This window comes from Ambystoma mexicanum, chromosome 3q (assembly GCF_040938575.1).
Source record: "Ambystoma mexicanum isolate Mex_15411 chromosome 3q, UKY_AmexF1_1, whole genome shotgun sequence".
Lineage (NCBI taxonomy): Eukaryota > Metazoa > Chordata > Amphibia > Caudata > Ambystomatidae > Ambystoma > Ambystoma mexicanum.
Window position 1 is genome coordinate 215,257,252 of NC_090926.1, and position 19,920 is coordinate 215,277,171.

The following is a 19,920-nucleotide window of genomic DNA, read 5'->3' on the forward strand; positions in this document are numbered from 1 at the left end:
CTCCTTGGACAGTGCTGGGGACCTGGTTCCGCCCTGTTTTCTGATGTAAAACATGGTGGTGGTGTTGTCGGTGAAGATCCTCACCACCTTGCCCTTGAGGGACGGAAGGAAGGACCTGAGGGCCCAAAACACTGCACAGAGCTCCAGGACGTTGATATGTAAAGATTTCTCCGTCGGGAGCCAAAGGCCCCTTGCGTGTAGATTTTCGGTGTGCGCTCCCCACCCTTCCAGGGAGGCATCCGTGGTCACTGTCTCCTGGTGGGCTGGGGCCTGGACGTCCATGCCCGCCGTCAGATGCGCGCGGGTGTCCCACCACCGGATCGCTCGTCGGAAACTCTCGTCGAGTGTGATCCTTTCCTCGAAGCTGCCCGTCGTTTGGATCCAGCGCGCGTCCAGGAACTCCTGCAACGGGCGCACCCGGAGCCTGCACATGGGAATGAGGTAGATGCAGGAAGACATCATTCCGAGGAGGGACTTGATGGACCTCACCTTGGCTGCGTCGGCCACCAACATACGCTGCACCTTGCCCAGGATGGTCCTGGTCCTCTCCTCCGACGGGGAGGCCAGAAGGGACACTGTTGAGCCTCGCTCCCAGAAACAGAGCGTCTTGCGCGGGTACCAGGTGGGATTTGGCGTAGTTCACAGAGAATCCCAGGTCCGTGAGAAGTTGGACGGTCCTTGCCGTGTGAACCACGGCGAGCTCCCTCGTCTTGGCTCGGATGAGCCAGTCGTCCAGGTAGGGGTAGACGTGGATCCCCTCGCGGCGCAGCTGCGCCGCCACCGGTGCGAGGCACTTGGTGAACACCCTGGGTGCCGACCGTGGACCGAAGGGGAGGGCTTTGAACTGGTAATGACGCACTTGGACCACAAACCTGAGGAATTTTCGGTGCCCCTTTAGGATGGGAATATGGAAGTAGGCATCCTCCAAATCCAACGACGACAGGAAGTCTCCTTCCTCCAGCTGACCCAGGACGTGCTGGAGGGTGACCATCCGAAACTTTTGCGCCTTGATGAACTTGTTCAGACGTCGCAGGTCCAGGATGGGGCGCCATCCCCCCGTCTTCTTCACGAGGAAGTATCTCGAGTACACTCCGGAGCCCCGAAGCCTCTTTGGGACGAGCTCGATGGCGCCCTTCCTGAGCATCGCCTTTACCTCCAGGAGAAGTTGAGGGACGTGAAGTTCTTTCCTGGCCACGGGGGGGACGCGTGGACACCTTCTTTGAAACTCGAGCGCGTGGCCCCGGGCCAAGGCGTCCAGCACCCAACGGTCGGTGGAGATGGACTCCCACACGCTGACGAAGCTCGCCAGCCGGCCTCCCACCGGGGTGCTTCGGTGGGGGCCCGACCCCACGGTCGGTTCAATCCTGCTTGGACGAGGCTTTGCCGCCTCGACCTCCTTGGCGACGACGGCGGAGTCCGCCAGACTTGCCTCGTCCTCTGTAGGCCTCCTGAGACGACGAGCGGGCCGCTTGACGGTAGGTGGAGAAACCGCCGCCGGAACCTTTTGAGGCGCCCTTGCCTCCGCTGCTCCGAAAGGGCGTCCGTCGTTGCTGCAGAACTCCCAGGGCCCGGGCCGTCTCAGTGTCCGCTTTAATGGCCTGAAGGGAATCGTCCACTGTTTTGCCAAACAGGTTGTTCCCATCGAAGGGCATGTCCAGGACTCTGGTCTGAACGTCTTGACGGAAGTCCGTAGCCTTGAGCCATCCACGCCGCCTAAGGCAAACGCCGTTGCCCAACTGGCGGAACCCGGTGTCGGCGATGTCCGTCGCAACGGTAATGGCGTGGTCCGAAGCCACCTCACCTTCCTGCAGGATCTCCAGGGCCTCTGTCCTCTTGTCGTCCGGCAGGAAGTCCAGCAGGGGAGCCAGTTTGTACCAGAGCTCCCTGTCGTAGCGGGCCACGAAAGCCAAGGCGTTGGCCGCTTTAATCGTTGTCGCTGCCGACGAGATGACTCTGCGTCCCATAGCGTCCAATTTCTTTCCCTCACCGTCCGGTGGGGAAGTCGATGTGGAGGCCGCACCCCCCCCCGCTTTCTTCCTGGCCGCCGCGGAGACGACGGAGTCCGGGGTAGGCTGCGCCCGGAGGCACAGGGGGGCCGTGTCCGGGACCCGGTACTTCTTCTCGTACCGGTCTCTTCTAGCTGGTGTCGTGGAAGGGTTCTTGAGGAGGGTGAGGCCCTCATCCCAAATGTCGTCCAATAGAGGCACTGAGAGGACCGTCTTCCTCTTGGCCTCGCGCCGCTGATAAAGGAAACCTTCCTTCTTCTCCTCAGGGCAGAGTTGAAAAAGCTCGGATGCCCTGGAGATCATGGAGTGGAACGATCCAATCTCGTCGGGCGGAGAAGCCCTGGTGGGAGGCGACGACGGTACATCCTCGTCGTATACCTTGTCGTCCGTACCCGTCGCTGCCGTGTCAGTCCCCGTATCATCCCCTCGGGTGGACGGGGAGGAGGGCTGGAAGGGGCGCGACGGCTAAAAAGGAGGCGGAGGGTGGATCCTTCTTTTCTTGGTAGGGGGAAAACCAGAAGGTCCCGGTTCTGGGTCCCCCGACGGGAGAGGTTCCGTCGGCAACGGTAGTCTCGTCCTTATCTCTGAGCATAAGGACTGTATAGCCAACAAAATGGCTGCCGAGTTGTCTCGCGGCGCTGGCAGAGGGGAATCCGACGGGCGATCAGGGACCCCGTCGGTACCCTCGACGATGTCGTCACCTGCGTCGGGATCCATCCCGACAGGTCGGTCTTCTTCCACGCCGAGGCCGTGGCTTAAGACTTTGACCAGCTCCTCCTCCGAGGTTGAGGCCGAATCTACGACGACGCCCTGCCCCCCCTTTTTCTTCCCCACGGGGGATTTCACGGGGGTCCTATCGATGGGCACAAAAGATGACTCCCTCCGAGGTGGCAGGGAGACTCTGAGCCCCGAGGTCGCCACCACTGGTGTAGCCTGCACAGGCTGAGCCAGGGCCGCCGCGACAGTTTCGATAGAGGGCTTGGCCGGATGGATTAAGGCCTTCACCACCTTAGGTGCGCTCACCGCCTTATCCTTGAGGGGGGGGGACACCGCCTCGCTCCCCCTCAGATGGGGCCTTCGAGCTCGACCGGGGCCTCTCCAGGAGCTTCGCCGGGTGCTCGGCCTTCCTCTTACCCGACCCAGAGCGTTGGCTCGTGGTTGATGGTGCCGGGGAGGGTGCGCCCTGCCTGGCGACCGTAGAGCCCGACCGTTCGGCGCTCCCGGTGCCAGCGGACTCGCGGTGCTTGGCCTTATGTTGGACCCCCGTCGCCGGGGCGTCCTCAAAGGACTTAGAAGACCGCTCAGATTTCTTCTTCTTCTTCTCGCCGGACGGGCTCTTCCCTTCTAGCCAGTTGGCGAGACGTTGATGGCGGTCCTTCATGGTCCGCTCCGACATGTTGCCGCAAAACGCACAGTCCTTCTCCACGTGCGTCTTGTCCTCATGTAGGCAGTAGAGACAAAAGGAGTGTTCGTCCTCCTTGAAGACGTTCTGCAGCTGGCATCCAGGGCAGACCCTGAACAGCTTTCCGGGCGTCGAGCTTCCCTTCTCCTGGGCCATGACCGGGCCTGAGAAACTTCTGGAGTCCTCCAAAAGCGTAGCTCGACGAATCTTCACCCTTGAGGGGCGCAGACGAATCCGACACGGGTCCCCGTTGATCGGATAGTGAGTCGGTGGAGCTTGAGGCTCTTTTGACCGAAAAAACAAAGTTTTTGAGAAAAAAACGTGAAAAAATAGCACTAACGCTCGAGAGCAATAGCACGAGGATCCCAACACATGAACGTGCGGTAAAAATCTGAAGATGGCTGCCAGAGGCGGTGCTTAGGTAGAGGGCTGTCATTGGCTGTGGTCAGTATGACGCAGAGACCAGTGATTGGTTGTTACTACGAAAGACAGATCAGAAACGAAACTGATACTGGTTTTTTCTTTACCGAGGATTCCCAGCCTGACGACGGGGAATATTCATGAGCATGTGAATCCATGCCAGACCCCATGCTGGAGAATAGAACACTATTTGATTAGGGCATGGACCACAGAATTCCTAAAGCGGAGTGAGTTACAAGTACACTGCATGTATATACCCAATAAGACGTGTAAATAAATGCAGGCTAAAAAGAATTTTGAAAGGCAAAAAAAGGAGTGCTTAGTGCAATTTTGCGGGGGTATCAGCTTCTTAAAGATCCATCATGCTTACTAATACTCCTTTTACCAGTGACCAGTTGAGAAAGGACTAGTCCAAGATTTTTCCATGGTTTAAAATTAAAAAATCTCAAAAACCATATCGCCATCTAGGTGTTACCACAACATTTCTCCAATTGGAACTCAAATATTGCCAACAACTAGAAAAGCAATAAACCAATTTCCAAGAGAAATCAATAACATTTTCAACAAAATCTGCAGACTAAAAGCAAAAAAGATCTTAAACCAATAGGAGGAGGATTGTTTACATTGAAAACTGGGTGATCATCTAAAGGAGAAGTACCAAAAAGATTAAAACACGATCAGTTAAGCCAGTGGTAAATTACTCATATGACCTGCGACTGGCTTTCCCAGCACCATTGACATTTCAAACGACCACTAGATTGCCCCACAGACCAGCTTTAAGAGCAGTAGTTGATGTAAGTGAGCGAAATGGAAGAAGGAAGATTTCCGCATAAAAGGGCAGAAACGCACAGCATGGCATTTGGCTAAAAGGACACCTCTTCAACAGGTAATGTGAGGTAAGAGCTATTCCATAAGCAAATTGCAATTTTCATCATTTGCAGATTCTTGAAAATTAAATTCATTTTCATTCCCATACATAGGCTTTGTTTGCATACAATTCTGTTGCTGATAAAGTAGAAAGAGATGCATAGGTTTTGTTTGCATGCAATTCTATTGCTGATTGTTTGGACTAGCACCCTCTACACATGTTTCCCCATACTTTGTTTTGCATGGTTCTTCAGGAGGGAATTGCTTATGTCTGTAAAAAAACTGTTTGTATTGCCAATTCTGTAGTTAAGCTAGAAAAAAAGGGGGGGGAGGGGGGACAAGAGAAATAACCTTAATTTTTGTTTGCCCTTAATACACCTAATGCCAAATGCCGTTACTTAAGATTAGCATTATCACTTACTTGTGCTATGCTTCCTCATGTATTTGTACTCCTTGAATTCATTTCTTGGATGTCTGCATAGCCAGGTGTCACTGCTTTAGCAGTGTACCTTAGTGTCTCTATAAAGTAACAAGTCCGTTTTGAATGAATGACAGACCTTTTCAATATCACATCTTCCCGTTATATGACTAGAATATGCCGTGCTTTAGTGTCTGCATGGTTGGGGGTCACTGGTTTGACAATATATTGCAGAATCTCTACAAAGTAACAGGACCCTTTTCACGGATAACAGATCTTTTAAAATATTTCATTTTCATATTATTTAACTAAAGTATACCATGCATTGGCATTGTGGGGCTCACCTGAGTTGTGATGTGCTTGTTTATTCCTCGTTTGCGGCTCGATTTTTGAGAGATGCATCGGATACGATTGTCCGATGCATCTCTCAAAATGGCCGCTCTAAATAATGGGTCGGGAGCGTCGTGACGCAACGCGATGACGTCACGATGCTCCAGACGCAGTGCGAGTGTCCCGGTCGCCATTCTGGATCGGGAAAGATACTGTACTAGCCCATATCGGAGAATTCGCTGAGTTTCCATTGTATGAAGGTTCTGTGGAACATTGGGCTATAATTTACCCCGATCTGTGTGTGTCCTCACTTTTTACATTAGGACTTTAAAAAAAAAAAAAGAAAAAAGGGGGGGTCATGATGCTGTGTTATTTACCATGCTTTTGCTGAGCAGTAATGTCTGCTATTCCAAACAATCAGCAATAGAATTGCATGCAAACAAAGCCTATGTATCTTTTTCTACTCTAAGAGCAAACAAATGGGAATGAAAATGAATCTAATTTTCAAGAATCTGCAAATGGAAAAAAGTGTAAAAAGGAATGAAGTAATTCTGAAAAACTCTTTTCTTGAATACAATTTATATTTGGAGCCTCTGTGGTTTTTTCCTTCTACAGCTCCTCCATATATCCACTTATTCCCTCGACTACCTCCTCTCCCTTCCTTCTCACCCTTCCCTCGCCTCCTCCATCTAAGGAAACTGTTCTACATATTGTTACACTGGTTTGTCTCATGATTGTAAATATGCTTCTTCCATTATTGTACCTTGTTATATTGTAAAGGGCTTTGGATTAAAGCACTATATAAACCTAATAAACACTCATTGGCCACCCCCATCTGAGACACCCAGTAATATTTGCGCATATCGGGTACTCCAGGGCCGCCCTCCCACATCGAGTTGGTGAGGTATTTGAGCGTTATTCAGGGGTTACCACACCCCCAGATGTCCAAGAGTGTTTATTTTTTGTCGAAAGTGGAGCTGGGTACCCTAACCAAGGGGTTCTGAAATATATAGAGCAATCGGGGTAGTCTCATCTAAAAAAGAAATAGCTTAGCCCTCCACACCAAAGTCAGTGGCAGTGTAGCCCAATGTTTTGCATCCTCCTGCAACCAGGCCAAGACTGGATCTAGGTTATCTCGAAGGAAACGACACTCAGCAACAATCTTAATTCCTAGGTATATAAAGGGGCCCTCCGGCACAATTACGGGTCAGAATTCTAAGACGGCCTCCGTCATCCTTTATAGGAACATTCTCGGATTTACTCCAGTTAATCTTCAGCCTTCTGTGATCCCCGAACTCCCGAATTGTGGCCATGGCCCTCAGACCAGTCCTCCTTGAATCCCCCAGGAATAGTATTAAGTTGTCCGTGTACAGAGAGATGCAGTTCTCCCACCTCCCCTGCCACGCAAACCCTGTCTGAAGGGATTCGCCCCTAATGCTCTCAGCTAGTGGCTCGATCGTGAATAAGAACAGCAATGGGGACAATGGGCATTCTTGTCTCGTAGCAACGGGAAGCTCTCAGGTGTATACACTAGCCTGGATTTCTGAATACAACTTCACCCACCCCAAGAAACCTTAGCCAAAGCCTACTTGGCCAAGAACCTCCCTACATGTAGCCCCACCTTACCGAACCAAAGTTTTTTTCTGAATCAAGGGCCATATAGCATGCAGGCCTTACAATTCTTGCGCTTTTCCCAGTGCAATGTGCACCCTAAAACTCATCCCTGTGGCTCTGCCGGGGCAAATTCGCATCGATTGGCTGGGTGATTAAGTCCGATCACCCTGAGCACTCTATTAGCTAGTACTTTCGCCAGTATCCTGGTTTGCCCGTTCAGGAGCAAGACTGGCTGATATGAGGAGCATAGCTCCCTGGGTTTGCTTTTTTTGTGCAGCACCATGGTGGCCAGTCGCAGGTCCTCTGGTAGCACCCCAGCGTCCCTACTTTTTTGATTTTTTTTTAATTTTTTTTTTTTTTTTTTTAACATCTCCAGCATGAGTTCAGCAATCAATTTGATGAGCCTTTTTCCAGAATTCCGAGGGGCAACCATTGGGCTCCAGAGTTTTCCCGGTCTTCAGATGACAATTGAGCACTGCAACTCCTCTACCGAGATCTCCTTGTCCAATTCCTCCCTCTCCAAGTCTGTAAGCAGCGTGCACGGAATCCGATTTAAGTACTCCCTTGTCTTCCGAGCACCCGGCCCTCCTCTCTCCCCGCAGAGTTCTTGTTAGTAGCCTGCAGATTCTTCCGCCACCTGAAGCCCCACCTTACGACCCCCACCTGCCAATGTCTCCACCTCTGTTATCCAAAGAGAGCCATCCTCCTGTTTCTCCAGTCAAGCAAGCAGCCCCCCCCTTTATCCCCGATCTCGTACACCCTGTTGCTACTCGCCCAGTAGCCTGTTTCTCCTCGTCCGTTGGCTCCTCCTTAAAGCACAGTGTGGCCTGTAAGAATTCCCTACTGGCGCCCTCAGCGTGATCTCTGCCATACTGGTCCTGTTCCTCCTCCCTGATCTCCTCTAGTTCCTCCAGCGTGCTGCTCTGTTTTGATGATTACTTATCTTCAGCATGGCGCGCCCCCTCACCACTGTCTTGTACGCTTCCCACAGCTTTGTCTTGCCTTCTGTTGTCCCAGTGTTATGTGCGAAGAAGTCTTCTGTCCCCTCCAGCAACCCCCTCAATTTTTTCATTGCCCAGATAATGGGCATTAAGCTGCCACTCCCCAAGTCCCCTAGGTTTCTTCCCCCTCGCTGTGATGTCAACGGGCATGATCAGAGATGCCCCGCTGCAGGTACATCTCCTCCGCCTCCCTCCCGACGCCTGTGGAAGGGAGAAAAAAGTAATCAATGCGAGAAAATGTGGTATGGGTCCCATCGTAGAAGGAGAATCCACTGTCCACGGGATGCATGTCCCTTAAGACGCCTACTAGGCCGCTGTGCTTCCCACCTACCTCCCCCCCCCCCAGAGCCATCCAGTCCCTTTCCCGGCTCATGACATTGTTGAAGTTGCCCCCCCAAATAATGTGGTGTCTGCTCTGTGTTCCGCTAGCAGACCTTGTATAACCACTAGGAATTCCAGTGTGGGGGCAGAGGGTGCGTAGTCGTACATGCACAGAATCGTCAAGCATTCCCCCATAACTCTCCCCCACCAACACAATGCCCACCCATGTCCCGTTGGACTGTCTTCACCTCCAGAGGGAGGGATTGCCATAGCAGGATGGCTGCTCCTCTGGAAACTCCATAGTACCCTGCATGTTCGAAAACCGCGTTTTGGCCCAGTCTCAGAAACCCACGGCAGTGCCCATCAAGTGCGTTGATTGGAGGAGGGCAAAGTCTATTTTAGTCACCCTAAGTTTCCTAAGGTCATCCAGACGTGGCCCCTTGCTCACTGTGCTCAGAGAGGCACAGCTCCACCTCACTGATGAGGCCCAACAAGGCTCAAACATGTGTATGGGGTTGCTGTTGGTACTCTTGCTCAGAAGAGAATTACTATAGCATTTCAGTGCTGGACTGCCCATGTGGGCGGGACAAAAACTGATATGCAATGAATATTTCCCTTCTGTGAAAGGTACAGTGAGCTAAAGAATGGCTGCGGACTCTTGAGTGGGTACCATCCCAAAGAACAGGTCATTTAGCCATGTTCGTTCGCAAAGAGGGGCGCCTAAGGACTATTGTTTTATTTTAAAGTCTATTTTGTGCCTACTCACATACTTAAGGACCATTCCCCTTTTAATCATGTTCCCAAGGCAGTTTACAATCCTTGTAAGGCATTTGATCGCCCTTCTATGCTCATTCCCCATAATCCTCCCAACATCATCATGGATTGACTTTAGGGCCTGCCCTCGCCTCAGCGCTCCCTATTGTGCAACAGACTGAAGATCTGTGTCCGCTCGTGTGTTCTGCCATACAACCCAACATCGTAACAAATAAATTCCTCCCCGCCCCCAAACTACCGACCCTACACTGCCCCCAGGCCCCAACTTTAAGCATCTTTCAACTCCAGTCAACGGTAGCCCTACCGCCCCAGGCTAAAGTGGCACATGCCAGGTTTAGTGTGGGGGCTGCATTCCCCCAGTCATCCCACGCTGGGCCACCCTCGAATGCTGTGATCCTTTACATTTACCGCTGTCTGCTCCGGGGCAGCATCCAGAGACTCAACTTTATCTGCCTGTCCCCAAATAGAAAACTAAACACTGGGTGCCCGCAGCCTCTTCTGAGAGGATCTTGTGCTGTGTGGGCTCACTCCGAGGGTGCAAGGCCTCTTCTCCACACGCAGCCCCTTAGTTTGTGATTCCTGCTGCGGACGGTCCTCCATTGGGAGCACCGTCTCAACCTAGTCCCAAGTCAGTGCCATCTCATCAGCAGCAGCCCACACCTCTAAAATAATAGATGCTGTGAAACCTTGCCCAACACAAAAGAACCACCTCAACATCGCCAGAGCCACCATAGGTGCAAAACTAGACTACTGCAATATCCTACTCTTGGGCACATCAACACAACTTGAAACGATTACAAACAGCACAAAACAATGCCTTAAGAGCGGCACTCAGCATTGCTAGGAGAGAACACTTCTCCCAGGCCAGAAGGGACGCCCACTGGCTCCCAGTCAAAGAACGTATAACATTTAAAGCCCTCACCATCACACACAGATGCCTCACCCAATCTGAGCCAGCATACTTAGTAGAGAGAATACACCAAGCACCATCACATAGGCCTAAATGTAACAAATACTCACACCAACTCTCTGTCCCAGCATTCAACAGTTCTAGTTCCCAAAGCATGTAACTCACTACTGTCCAGTTTAAGGAGTGAACAATCCCTCTCTGTCTTCAGAAAAACACTGAAAACAAGACTCTTCAACTAAACGTTCTAATACTCTGCACTTCCTTCAATACTGTTCCTCTGTAACCACGGAACACTTGATCAACAGTTATGGTCATCTGCTTTTTACTTTTGTCTGTCTCTGTACCAAGCTGAATATGCTGTAACGGCGCCACGATGCCTCCGGGCCGCTGGGCGCTTGATAAATTCAAATAAATAAATGCTTCCACTGAATTCATGAAAAAGCACACCTCGCGGGATAATCACCCTGAGGGTCGCCAGGAAGATCATGGAATACTTTAGCCCCTTCACCCTCAGCTGCCGCTTGACTGTCGTAAGATTACCTGGCCTTCTGAACCGCTCTGGTAAAGTGTGGGTAGAGCGCCACCCTTGCGCCGTTCACTAGCATAAACCATTTCTTCCAGACCGCATGTAGAATGAAGTCACGGTCCCTATTCAGCAGCTGTGCGATCACCTGCCGGGGGCAAGGGTACCCGGCCCGGGATCCTATTAGCCCTTTCGATGGAAAAGAAGTAGACAGACTGCTCAGGCTGACCCAGTCCTTGATCCAGCCTACCAAGTATAGCTCCATAGAGGGGCCCTCGCTTTTCCCTGGCAGGCCTTTTATGCAAATGTTATTCCTTCACACCCTTCCCTGTGCGTTGTCCATCCTTGCCTCCAGTTGCTGCATTTTCCGAGTCAGGGCCTACACCTCTGCCTGCAGCGGGGTGGTGACATCCTCCAGATCTGAAATCCTTTTTTCGGCCTCCCCTACCCTGCCAGAGATCTTATGAAGGTCATTCTGCAATAAGCCCACATACAGCCCCACTGAATCAATCGTCCTCTCCAGTCATGATACTGTATGCAGAACATTCTCCACAGTCGCACCATCCGTTTCAGGGGCACCTCTAGATGACTTTGCCACGCCCTGCTGGCCCGGACCTGGAACCGCAAACATATCTATCTATATCTATCCGGGGCTGGGAGTCATTCACTTCCCCCATCATGCTCGTCCTTGTCCTTCATGTCTGCTCCGGCCCCTTGGTGGGCCTACGCCTCCTATCACCAGGCACTGTTATCTGCACACTTCTTTCTGCAGCGGTCCAGCAGTGCCCAGTGAAGGCTGCAGCTGCCCCACCGTGGTCTGCGCTCTCCTGACCTGCTGGCGGTCCCTCTGTCCACCTCCACTTTAGGGCCCTCCAGAGCCACCTTCCCAGGACACCTCTCACTCCTGCCTGCGGTGCACTTTGCTTCTCCCGGGCCTCCGATCCCCACTGGCCCACTGCCTGTTGCTCCTCCCTCTGCCTGCTCGGCCTCACTGTTCAGTCCTTGGATCCTTGCCCCAGCAGCTCCCTAAGCATCCCCAGTAGCATGGGCCAACTGGCCGCCTGCACCGCGCGGGTCATGGAAGCTTCCTCCCACGATGAGACCTCCAGCTTGCCACCGCCAATAACCAGCGGGCTATGCTGGATCCACCTGCTGCCTGATTTTCACTGCGGTCCTGCGATGTCCCCTTGTCTGTCAGCCAGCAGTCAGGCTTTCCGGGTCACAGTGCCCCTCACAACCACAGCATCCTCCCGCCGGCTGCCATGTTGGTCCCTCACTTGTTGGGGCCACCTCCACCTCAGTTCTACCACATTTTGCAGGTCTTGGCGCGTGACCAGCCACAACCGCCTGCCACCACTCTTCTCAATCCCACCTTGCGGCGATCGTTTTGCCCTAGGATGGCCCTGAACTGCTCCACCACGGCCAGGTTGGAGCGGAGCGACCAGGACATGCGCCCTGCTCAAAGTATTGCGCTACAGCACCCCCGATTATTTCCAATTTTCAACTGCGTTTTGCTCTGCACATCTGGTTTTCAATGCACAAGAAATTTCCCAGCCAGCAAGGCCATGTGCACCTCATCTCTTAAGTAACCAGGCCATGTAATCCTGTTCCACGGGCCTGACGAAATATCTTGTTTGCGTGGAACTAATAGACCCTATGAACACTGCCTTAAAACAGGCAGCCTAAAGCCTCTAACCAGTGCACCTCTCTGCAGGATCTGCCGGTCACATTTGCAACGTTTTCCCTTTTCCCCGCCCTCTCACAAAAATGATCTAAGTCTTCAATATCAATTTCAGCTACTAAATATGCACAAATTGGGTTCAATTATAATTCTGATCATTCCAATTTTACCTCCGACACAAATATACGTTGGGCCATCTACTAAAGCCCTTCCATTACTCTAGAAACATTTTGCAACATCATCTTTGTTACTGCATGGTTTCAAGGAGCTAAACTATACTCTTACAAGACCGGTCTTGAAAAGCACACAAGTCGCATTAAAGACCAACCGTACAAATATATGAATTGTAATACTAACAAATAGATTGCTGCTTTATTGTGCCCATCTACAATGCTACACTTGTGTCTAGTCATAAAAAAAATACTTTTCCACTCAAATGCACTGTAGAAAATGAATGCTAAAGTGACAATCATTCGTGCCCATCATATGACTTGACCCCATACCCTCTTGTTGCAACATTCAGCTGGAGGCTCCTGCTCTGCTTCTGGCTCTGCCCCTTATTGGGCCTGCAGTGTAGTCAACAGCCTGGAGTGGGACACAGAACGTGCTCCCGTTATGGCCCACCCCCTCACCCCCAATTGTACACTGAGGGTGCAGAGCAGGAGCTTACAGCTACACTGCTGTCCGTGTCCTGCTCCACACCAGTGTTCTACAGGCAGCCAGGCCAAGCAGGAGCCACAGCAAAACTGCGGTCCCAGACAGGATCCCCAGAAAAAAAGTCATACCACTGTAAGGAATAGAAAGACTGGCTGCCCCAAAATGACAGTCTAGCCAGGTAATAATGCATGCCATACTCGGTTTATCATGGATACCCAGAAAAAATATGTCACTACAGTAAGAAACGGCTAAACTGGCTGCCCCAAAATGCCACTAAAGGCAAGTAATGATGTATACCATACTTAGTTTTAAACCAAGTGTGGTATGGGTCATTACTTGGCTAGAGTGGCATTTGGATCAGTCAGTCTAGACCTTGCTTACGGTGGCATGATTCTTTTTCAGGGCATGTATGATAAATCAGTGGTTTGCCATAGATGCCCAGGAAAAAAAACAAAAACAAGCCACGGTAAGCAAGTGTTAGACTGGCGGCCCCCAAATGCCAATCTAACCAAGTAACACAAAATGTTTGGCATATTATGGATGCCCATTAAAAAAGTGGCAATGCCATTATGGAACACTGCCCCTCTCCCCCCACCCAGCAAAAACCGCCCCTTATCCTCCACTACCAGCACAAACACACACACACACACACACACACACACACACACACACTCACCCAGTCACACAACATTCAATCACTACACAAGGATCATCACAGGGCACAGCAGCTGGAATACATAAACATATGCACACACATAAAATAAAATGTCTTAGCTATTCTAGTGCTCAGAGTCTTCTCCAGAAAGGAGGTCTGGCCCTCCAGAATGAAGCCTGCCTGCCGACTCCTGTGCTCAGCAGACTCCCGCCTCCACTACACAGACAGGGAAATGGGAGAGCTTCCTGGTTTGAGGAAAGAGGTTGGGTAGGGAGGCACACCAATTGGTCCGAAGTACTCAAATATGAAATAAATAACCCATAGGGGGTCGACAATATTAGTGTAGGGTATTAATTCCTTTTTCTTCAGGTGCAGGAGGGAGAAACTCGAGGCCACTCGAGTTTCAGCACAGCTCAAGCAGAAAACACACACCGACTGTTGCTAGTCGGTAACCCTCTGCTGCACTCCTAGCGGGAGCTAATCCCAAATGGTGATCATGCCTTGTAAATACTAAAGACTCCAAGTCAGGAGTGTTTAGGGTACAAGGGTGGGTGTCAGAAATGTGTAACAAGGAAATAATTAATATTCTCTAATGTTCAAATGGCAAATAATATATCAAGGGCTCCATTAATCTGTGAATCTACAAACATGAAAGCATCAGGCTGAGAATAAACAGATAAAACGATAGGCCCATAAGGTGATAAATCCAAACATAATCAGTTTTAATTTATAACAAAATACTCCATGGGAGTGCGTTAGCAGTAGTCGTCTTAACCAAGCAATTTGTACAGGTCAATTGGTAATTCAACAACAAAAGGCAAAATTAGATTTGAGCTGAACCCAGTACTCAAACATAACCTGTTTAGTTAAGAAACTAAAAATGGTAAGGTCATTCGTATGCAGGCTCTACACCACCTAGGTGTTGCTCTGCTACTGAGCAGTTACATTCACTCTGCTCAGAGTTCCTAAAGACACTCCTATTGGGTAATCAGTGCCTACGCGTTTCGGATTAGGAAATCCATCTTCAGGGCAGGATGTGTTTTTAGTTTCATCAATGTTCAGTTGCAATTCCTACAAAGTATAAGTATACACTAATTGGACCTGGGGCGTATTAAGAGGACTCTATAGCATCTCTATCTGGTTTCCCATCATGTTTGTGGAGGCCGAAGTCGGACGTAAAGTAACATTCTAGTTCCAGGGCAGCACGCACGCTGCAACTAGAGTGTTACTTTCTTAAGTCTATAAGCGCATTCACTGGTCTGACTTCTTTCTGAAGTCGGATAATTTCGTTCTTGAGTCGGATTCACTCCTGACTCCAGAGAGAAATGACCTGACTTCTTTCTGAAGTCAGATTAGTGAATTCACCCACGATTGCAGCTGAAGGTAGAGAACAGCACTGTCTGGTGTCCGTGTCCCGCACCACTCCAGGCTGCAGCAGCTGCAGTGTCCTTGAGCAGGCAGCGACAGAGACACCTGTTTGCCATGTGCTCCTGCTCGGACGTCACCCTCTTGTCCTGGCAGATAGACACCTCTCCCGTTCGGCACCCTCATTGACAACGAGGAACACTGTGCTGCTGCTCAGCACCCTCATGGTCCTGCCAGGGGGATACCAAATGGAAAAGGTGACCCCGCTAGTAAATGTCCTGGTCTGGCTCTAAAAATGAGCCACTGAGGGGGCAAGCTGCCTCCCACACTGCGTGGTATGCCGTTTCCCACCCACCTGTAACCAGGGTGTGTGAAGAGTGACTGGGAGCATAAAGCCCTGAACTCCAAGTGTGGGAAATAAACACATCTTATGCACACTACCATCTCGGGTGGGATGCAGGAGGGCTCATGTGGATTTCTTTTCTTGAGTGTTGTCCCAGAGTCAGAGGTAAACAGTCCGTTTTAAATCTACTAGAAAAGAGTGTGAAATGAAATCTATATGCTGTCCTGCTAAATGTACATTCACTAGTCGGTGAGAAAGGAACAGGGAGGCGTGTTATGGACCTAAACTAAGTTTTCAGATTGACCTACCAAACATTTACTTTTAAACTGCTTATTGGGATTTAGCCTCTGTTCATTTGCTGCATTCATGAAAATGGTGTTCTCTCCCTAATGCGATGTGACAGAAATAAGGCCCTTTCCTGCAGACTCGTGATAGAAAACATGAAAATATGTTTCAAGTCGTATTTACAGAGTGTGAAATATGTGAAAGTGAAAAGACTTGGTGTTTGTAGAACTAGATTCACTTAAAAAAAATAATTCCCATTTTCATTTTTTCTCGTGCTGAAAAAGGCAGCACTGGGGCCTACTGCATTTGGAGTTGGGGGCGTGTGTCCGTAGGAAAAATAATCACCAGGTTTTCCCTTTCCTCGCCCACAATATTAGAGCCTTCGATCATTCTGGAGGCAAGACAAATCACAAGTTGAGTGCTAACCAACTGGCCAGATGCATGCAACGAGGGAACATGTTAAGACTAAACAAAGTCTGGCAATAATAGCTTCCATAGGTAGGCAAGAAAACTGCTCATGAAAATCTTCAACAAGGGGAAAGGTTTAGGTGGAAACCAATGAGCAAACCTTTAGTTCCTTGAGAACAGTTCCTGGGTTTGTCATTTGAGCCTGGAAGAAACTAACAAGTGCAGACGCTTAAATCTAAAAAGTTCCCAAACGAATCAAAGGGGTAAAGCTCGAACCAAAGCAAACCCATTTCCAACACCATCAAGATGGAACCTCAACACCTCTGAGCTGCTGCGACAGGCTGATCCTCTGGGCCCTTTACGTGGGAACCATATGCCGTGGTCAAGCCACTTGCATTCAGTGCTAGACTGAGGTAGGCACAAGGTTCTAAAGTTGCACAACTATTTAAAGCATCCATAACCAGAAGACCAACGAGTATCTGTCCCGAGGATTTCATTGCCAAAAACAGCATGATAAAAATTCGACTCAACTCGGGTTAATTTACGACAGCATGCTTTGCCTGCACAACAACTTAAACATTCCTGCTTTCATCCGTTTAACCCAGACTGGGGGCACAAACAAGTATTGCTGCAGCTGGTCTGAATTTTGTTGGCCACTTGTACAAAACGGACACAACCGAGAACAATGAAGCTCAGACCATGAGGGTAGAGAAATTAGTCTAATAGTAAAAAGAAGAACCGAGATCCAACAACTTACTACATATCTTTACACTATTTTAAATACAAGGAGCAGTTCTATCATCTAGAGGTCCAGCTTTACGAAAGTAACCAATGAGCATGAAGGTGTCAATTTGCAGGATGGAACCCACGTTCCATCATTCTATTGCCAAGGACTCTTCCCCGTACATAAAAACCAAGCAGCAGCACAGGTCGCGAAAAGGACCCTCGCCCTCAAATGTGATTAGATCAAAAACGTACACTGCGGCCAAGGCCAGGAGAGCAAAGAATACTAGTTTAGGGAAAGGCGTGCATATTTCAAAAATGGCAGTGTGGTGCTGCATTAAGCACTAGGGTTCTAGGTCTTATGTGACACAAAGAATGAGGGGGCTAGTTTCAGCTATCCTGGTTACAGTGCGTCATGCACATACAAAGTGGGGAAGTTGTCTTAACTGAATTGTTCAAGTATCTTAAGTTCATTTTGCTGTGGGCATATTGGTGGTGTAATAGAAATCAATCGAATCCAATGTTTACTTACAAGTAATCCCTATTACCATTAAAAAAGAAAAAGATGTAGGGGGTACCCCCCCATATGAATATCAAAGATACTACTGGTTACATATACAGTAACAAATCTTTAGCTGCAAGCCAACAAATGATCCACCCACCTGGATGGAAATATATATCAAATATGAGAGGGCCGGGGAAGAAATCGCACCCATTTAGTGACAAGCTTCAATACCAAGTTTCATTACAAACATATTTCATCCAGATAAAATCCAATAAACATTAATAGGTAGTAAAGATGAATTAATAATCAGGCAGACAACAATGGCCAAGGAATTTCAGATCATAAATGTCCTTCCGGGCGAAGTCTGTAGAATCAAAAGAAGCCAATTGATGCAAAACACTGAAATAAGGAAAAAAAAATGTGTCCCTATGACCATTCCCATCCACTACTTGTCCCTCATGCTGTAAATGAGCTCCCCGTGTAATAAAATGTCTTAACCAAATGTGCCTTCAGCCACTTGATTGATTGGCAAGCAATATGTGCTTCCTCGCATCTGCACTGGAGTCCTGTAAAAAAACAAGCATTGGACAAGAAAATAGTATTGGCATGCATGTTGGTATTCGATCGGGATTTCCCATGCGCAGACATATGCTCCGGTACGAGCACCATTTTCCAGTTGTTTCCATCTTAAGGCCATGAAGGCAGTGCCTGGCAATTGCCTATCCCATATGCCTACACAAAATCCACTGCTGGCTTTACCAATGATTGTTTTCTGTGAATGTGCACTGGATTTCATTTGGACAGCATGGGCGACAGCACATTCTGCCTCAATATCGCATAAAAATCTGACATTTTCAAAAGGGGGAGCTTATAGAGGGTAACTTCATATCTTTTTTTTTAAACGGAAGCGTCCAAGTTAATTGAGGGTAAAGAATGAAGGGTGCACGCAGGAGTCATGGTACTGGGTCGGAGTGTTACTGTAGAAGAGATGCCGGTCCGGTACAGGGTGAGCGGTGATGAACTAGTTGACGGGGGAATCCCACATCCTGACGTGCGTTTATATCGTCATCAGGACACTGGAACCAAACCAAAGATGGGAAACCATGCACGTATGAATCTAAAATGCAATAATATGTATAAATCTGAACCACAGGAGCGGAGCACGACCTGCGAATATAGTTGTAATCTTTCGTGTGTTTTACCGATTTAGGATGCAGAGAAAATGCGACGGGATTTCTTTAGGGTAGACGCTTTACCAAGATGCACGAAGATAAAAGGTATTAAAATGCAAATGCGTGGTTATGGTCCTGAAAGCACAGGCAGTCTCCTTACCTCGATGCACAATAAATCAGCTGTTCCCCAGAATAAACGACGCCCTCATTGTAGGAGGCTCCGCGATGCTTTCTTAATGCTGCTGCGTGCCTTTCAATCCCTTCCACTGCTGCTGAATGAAAGGCGGGAGATCCCAGGATGCAGCCGCCGCCTCCGCTACCAGCCAAGCAAGCGCTTTGACATGCAGATTCCAGCCCAGCTGCTGGCCAAGATGTGACATATAGGCAATCCACCAATAGCTGCGGACGTGCATCCCCCCGCCCTCTCAGTATTGCCAGTCCAACGCATCAATGGAATGGCCTCCATTGAGGAACCCCTTGAAGGGGCAGGGCTCCTCAACCGCTGCCAGGCAACAGCTGATGCAGCAGCAACCGGATGGGAAGAGGACCAATACACCTGCCTGGCAACTCTCGTATGAGAGACACGGGGTGCGCTAACCAGCTAGCAGGAACTCGAACCAGGGGAAAGGTGGGACGGGAGGGAAATGCAGAGTTTGCGTGACCTCCATGCATATCAGGCTAGTGTGGGAAAATATTAAGCGTTACCCTTACAGTCACATTTTCGCACAACACATGAAACTGAAAACCATATCAGACATGTAATCGAGAGATTTCCAAACATTCCACGTTGTCATAAAGCCCAACTGTGGGGTTCAGAGGAGGTGGGTGTGGTTGGCCAGGGGGAACACAGCAGTACCCCACTGCTGGGATACGTTTCATGTTCCTTTAGCCCAACAGTATCTGTCGCATCTTGAACCATGGGACTATTTGGGAACTAGTCTGTGGCAGAAGGGATGGGCTACTCCAAAACCATTTCAGTAATCAAGGGGCCAAACACTGTGGTCTTAAACTTATAGTGGAAAGGGGAATTGCAGACACACATTACACCCCAAGCACAAGCCACGCGCACATGAATACTGACTGGATATTACAAATCTTAAAACCGAGCAATTATTTAAAAATCAGTGAAGAAAGAGTGGACTGTCACGAGGAGTACATATAGGCTACTCTGCCTATTTCTTGAGGACAGTTTGTGCAGTGGGATGGAGCTTATGAAATGCGCACAGGAGAATGAGCTGGCAAAAGCCACCTCTTGTGCTTGGTTTAGTTCACTCTACAAATGTCAAAATATACAAACCTCTAGTGTTCCACAGGGATCCTGTATTGCCCCAACACTCTTCAATATTTGCATCAGGCCCTGCTTAATCTCTTGGACCACCTGGGTGTGCAGTATACCAACTATGCAGACACCACACAATCTCAGTCAAACTACCTTTAACGCCCAACCAAACGGCCACCATACACCTCATCTACAGACCACCCGGCCCAGCCTACTCCTTTGCGGATGACATCTCTACGTTGTTACTTGACAAATCTAAGA

General features: G+C 49.4%; 1 protein-coding gene across 6 annotated transcripts in view; it reads right to left on the reverse strand.

Moving 5' to 3' along the window:
* The window catches only part of R3HDM2 (R3H domain containing 2), a 2,186,793-nt gene that overhangs the window by 1,982,015 nt on the left and 184,858 nt on the right, over positions 1–19,920 (reverse strand). The window contains exon 1 of one of the 6 annotated variants that reach the window (XM_069653578.1): positions 18,541–18,817. The exons of 4 other annotated variants lie outside the window; for them this stretch is intronic. The gene's annotated coding sequence lies outside the window, so the exon portion shown is untranslated. Of the gene's footprint in view, positions 1–18,540; positions 18,818–19,920 lie in introns of those variants that run through there. One more of the 6 variants, XM_069653577.1, reaches the window with a different exon arrangement.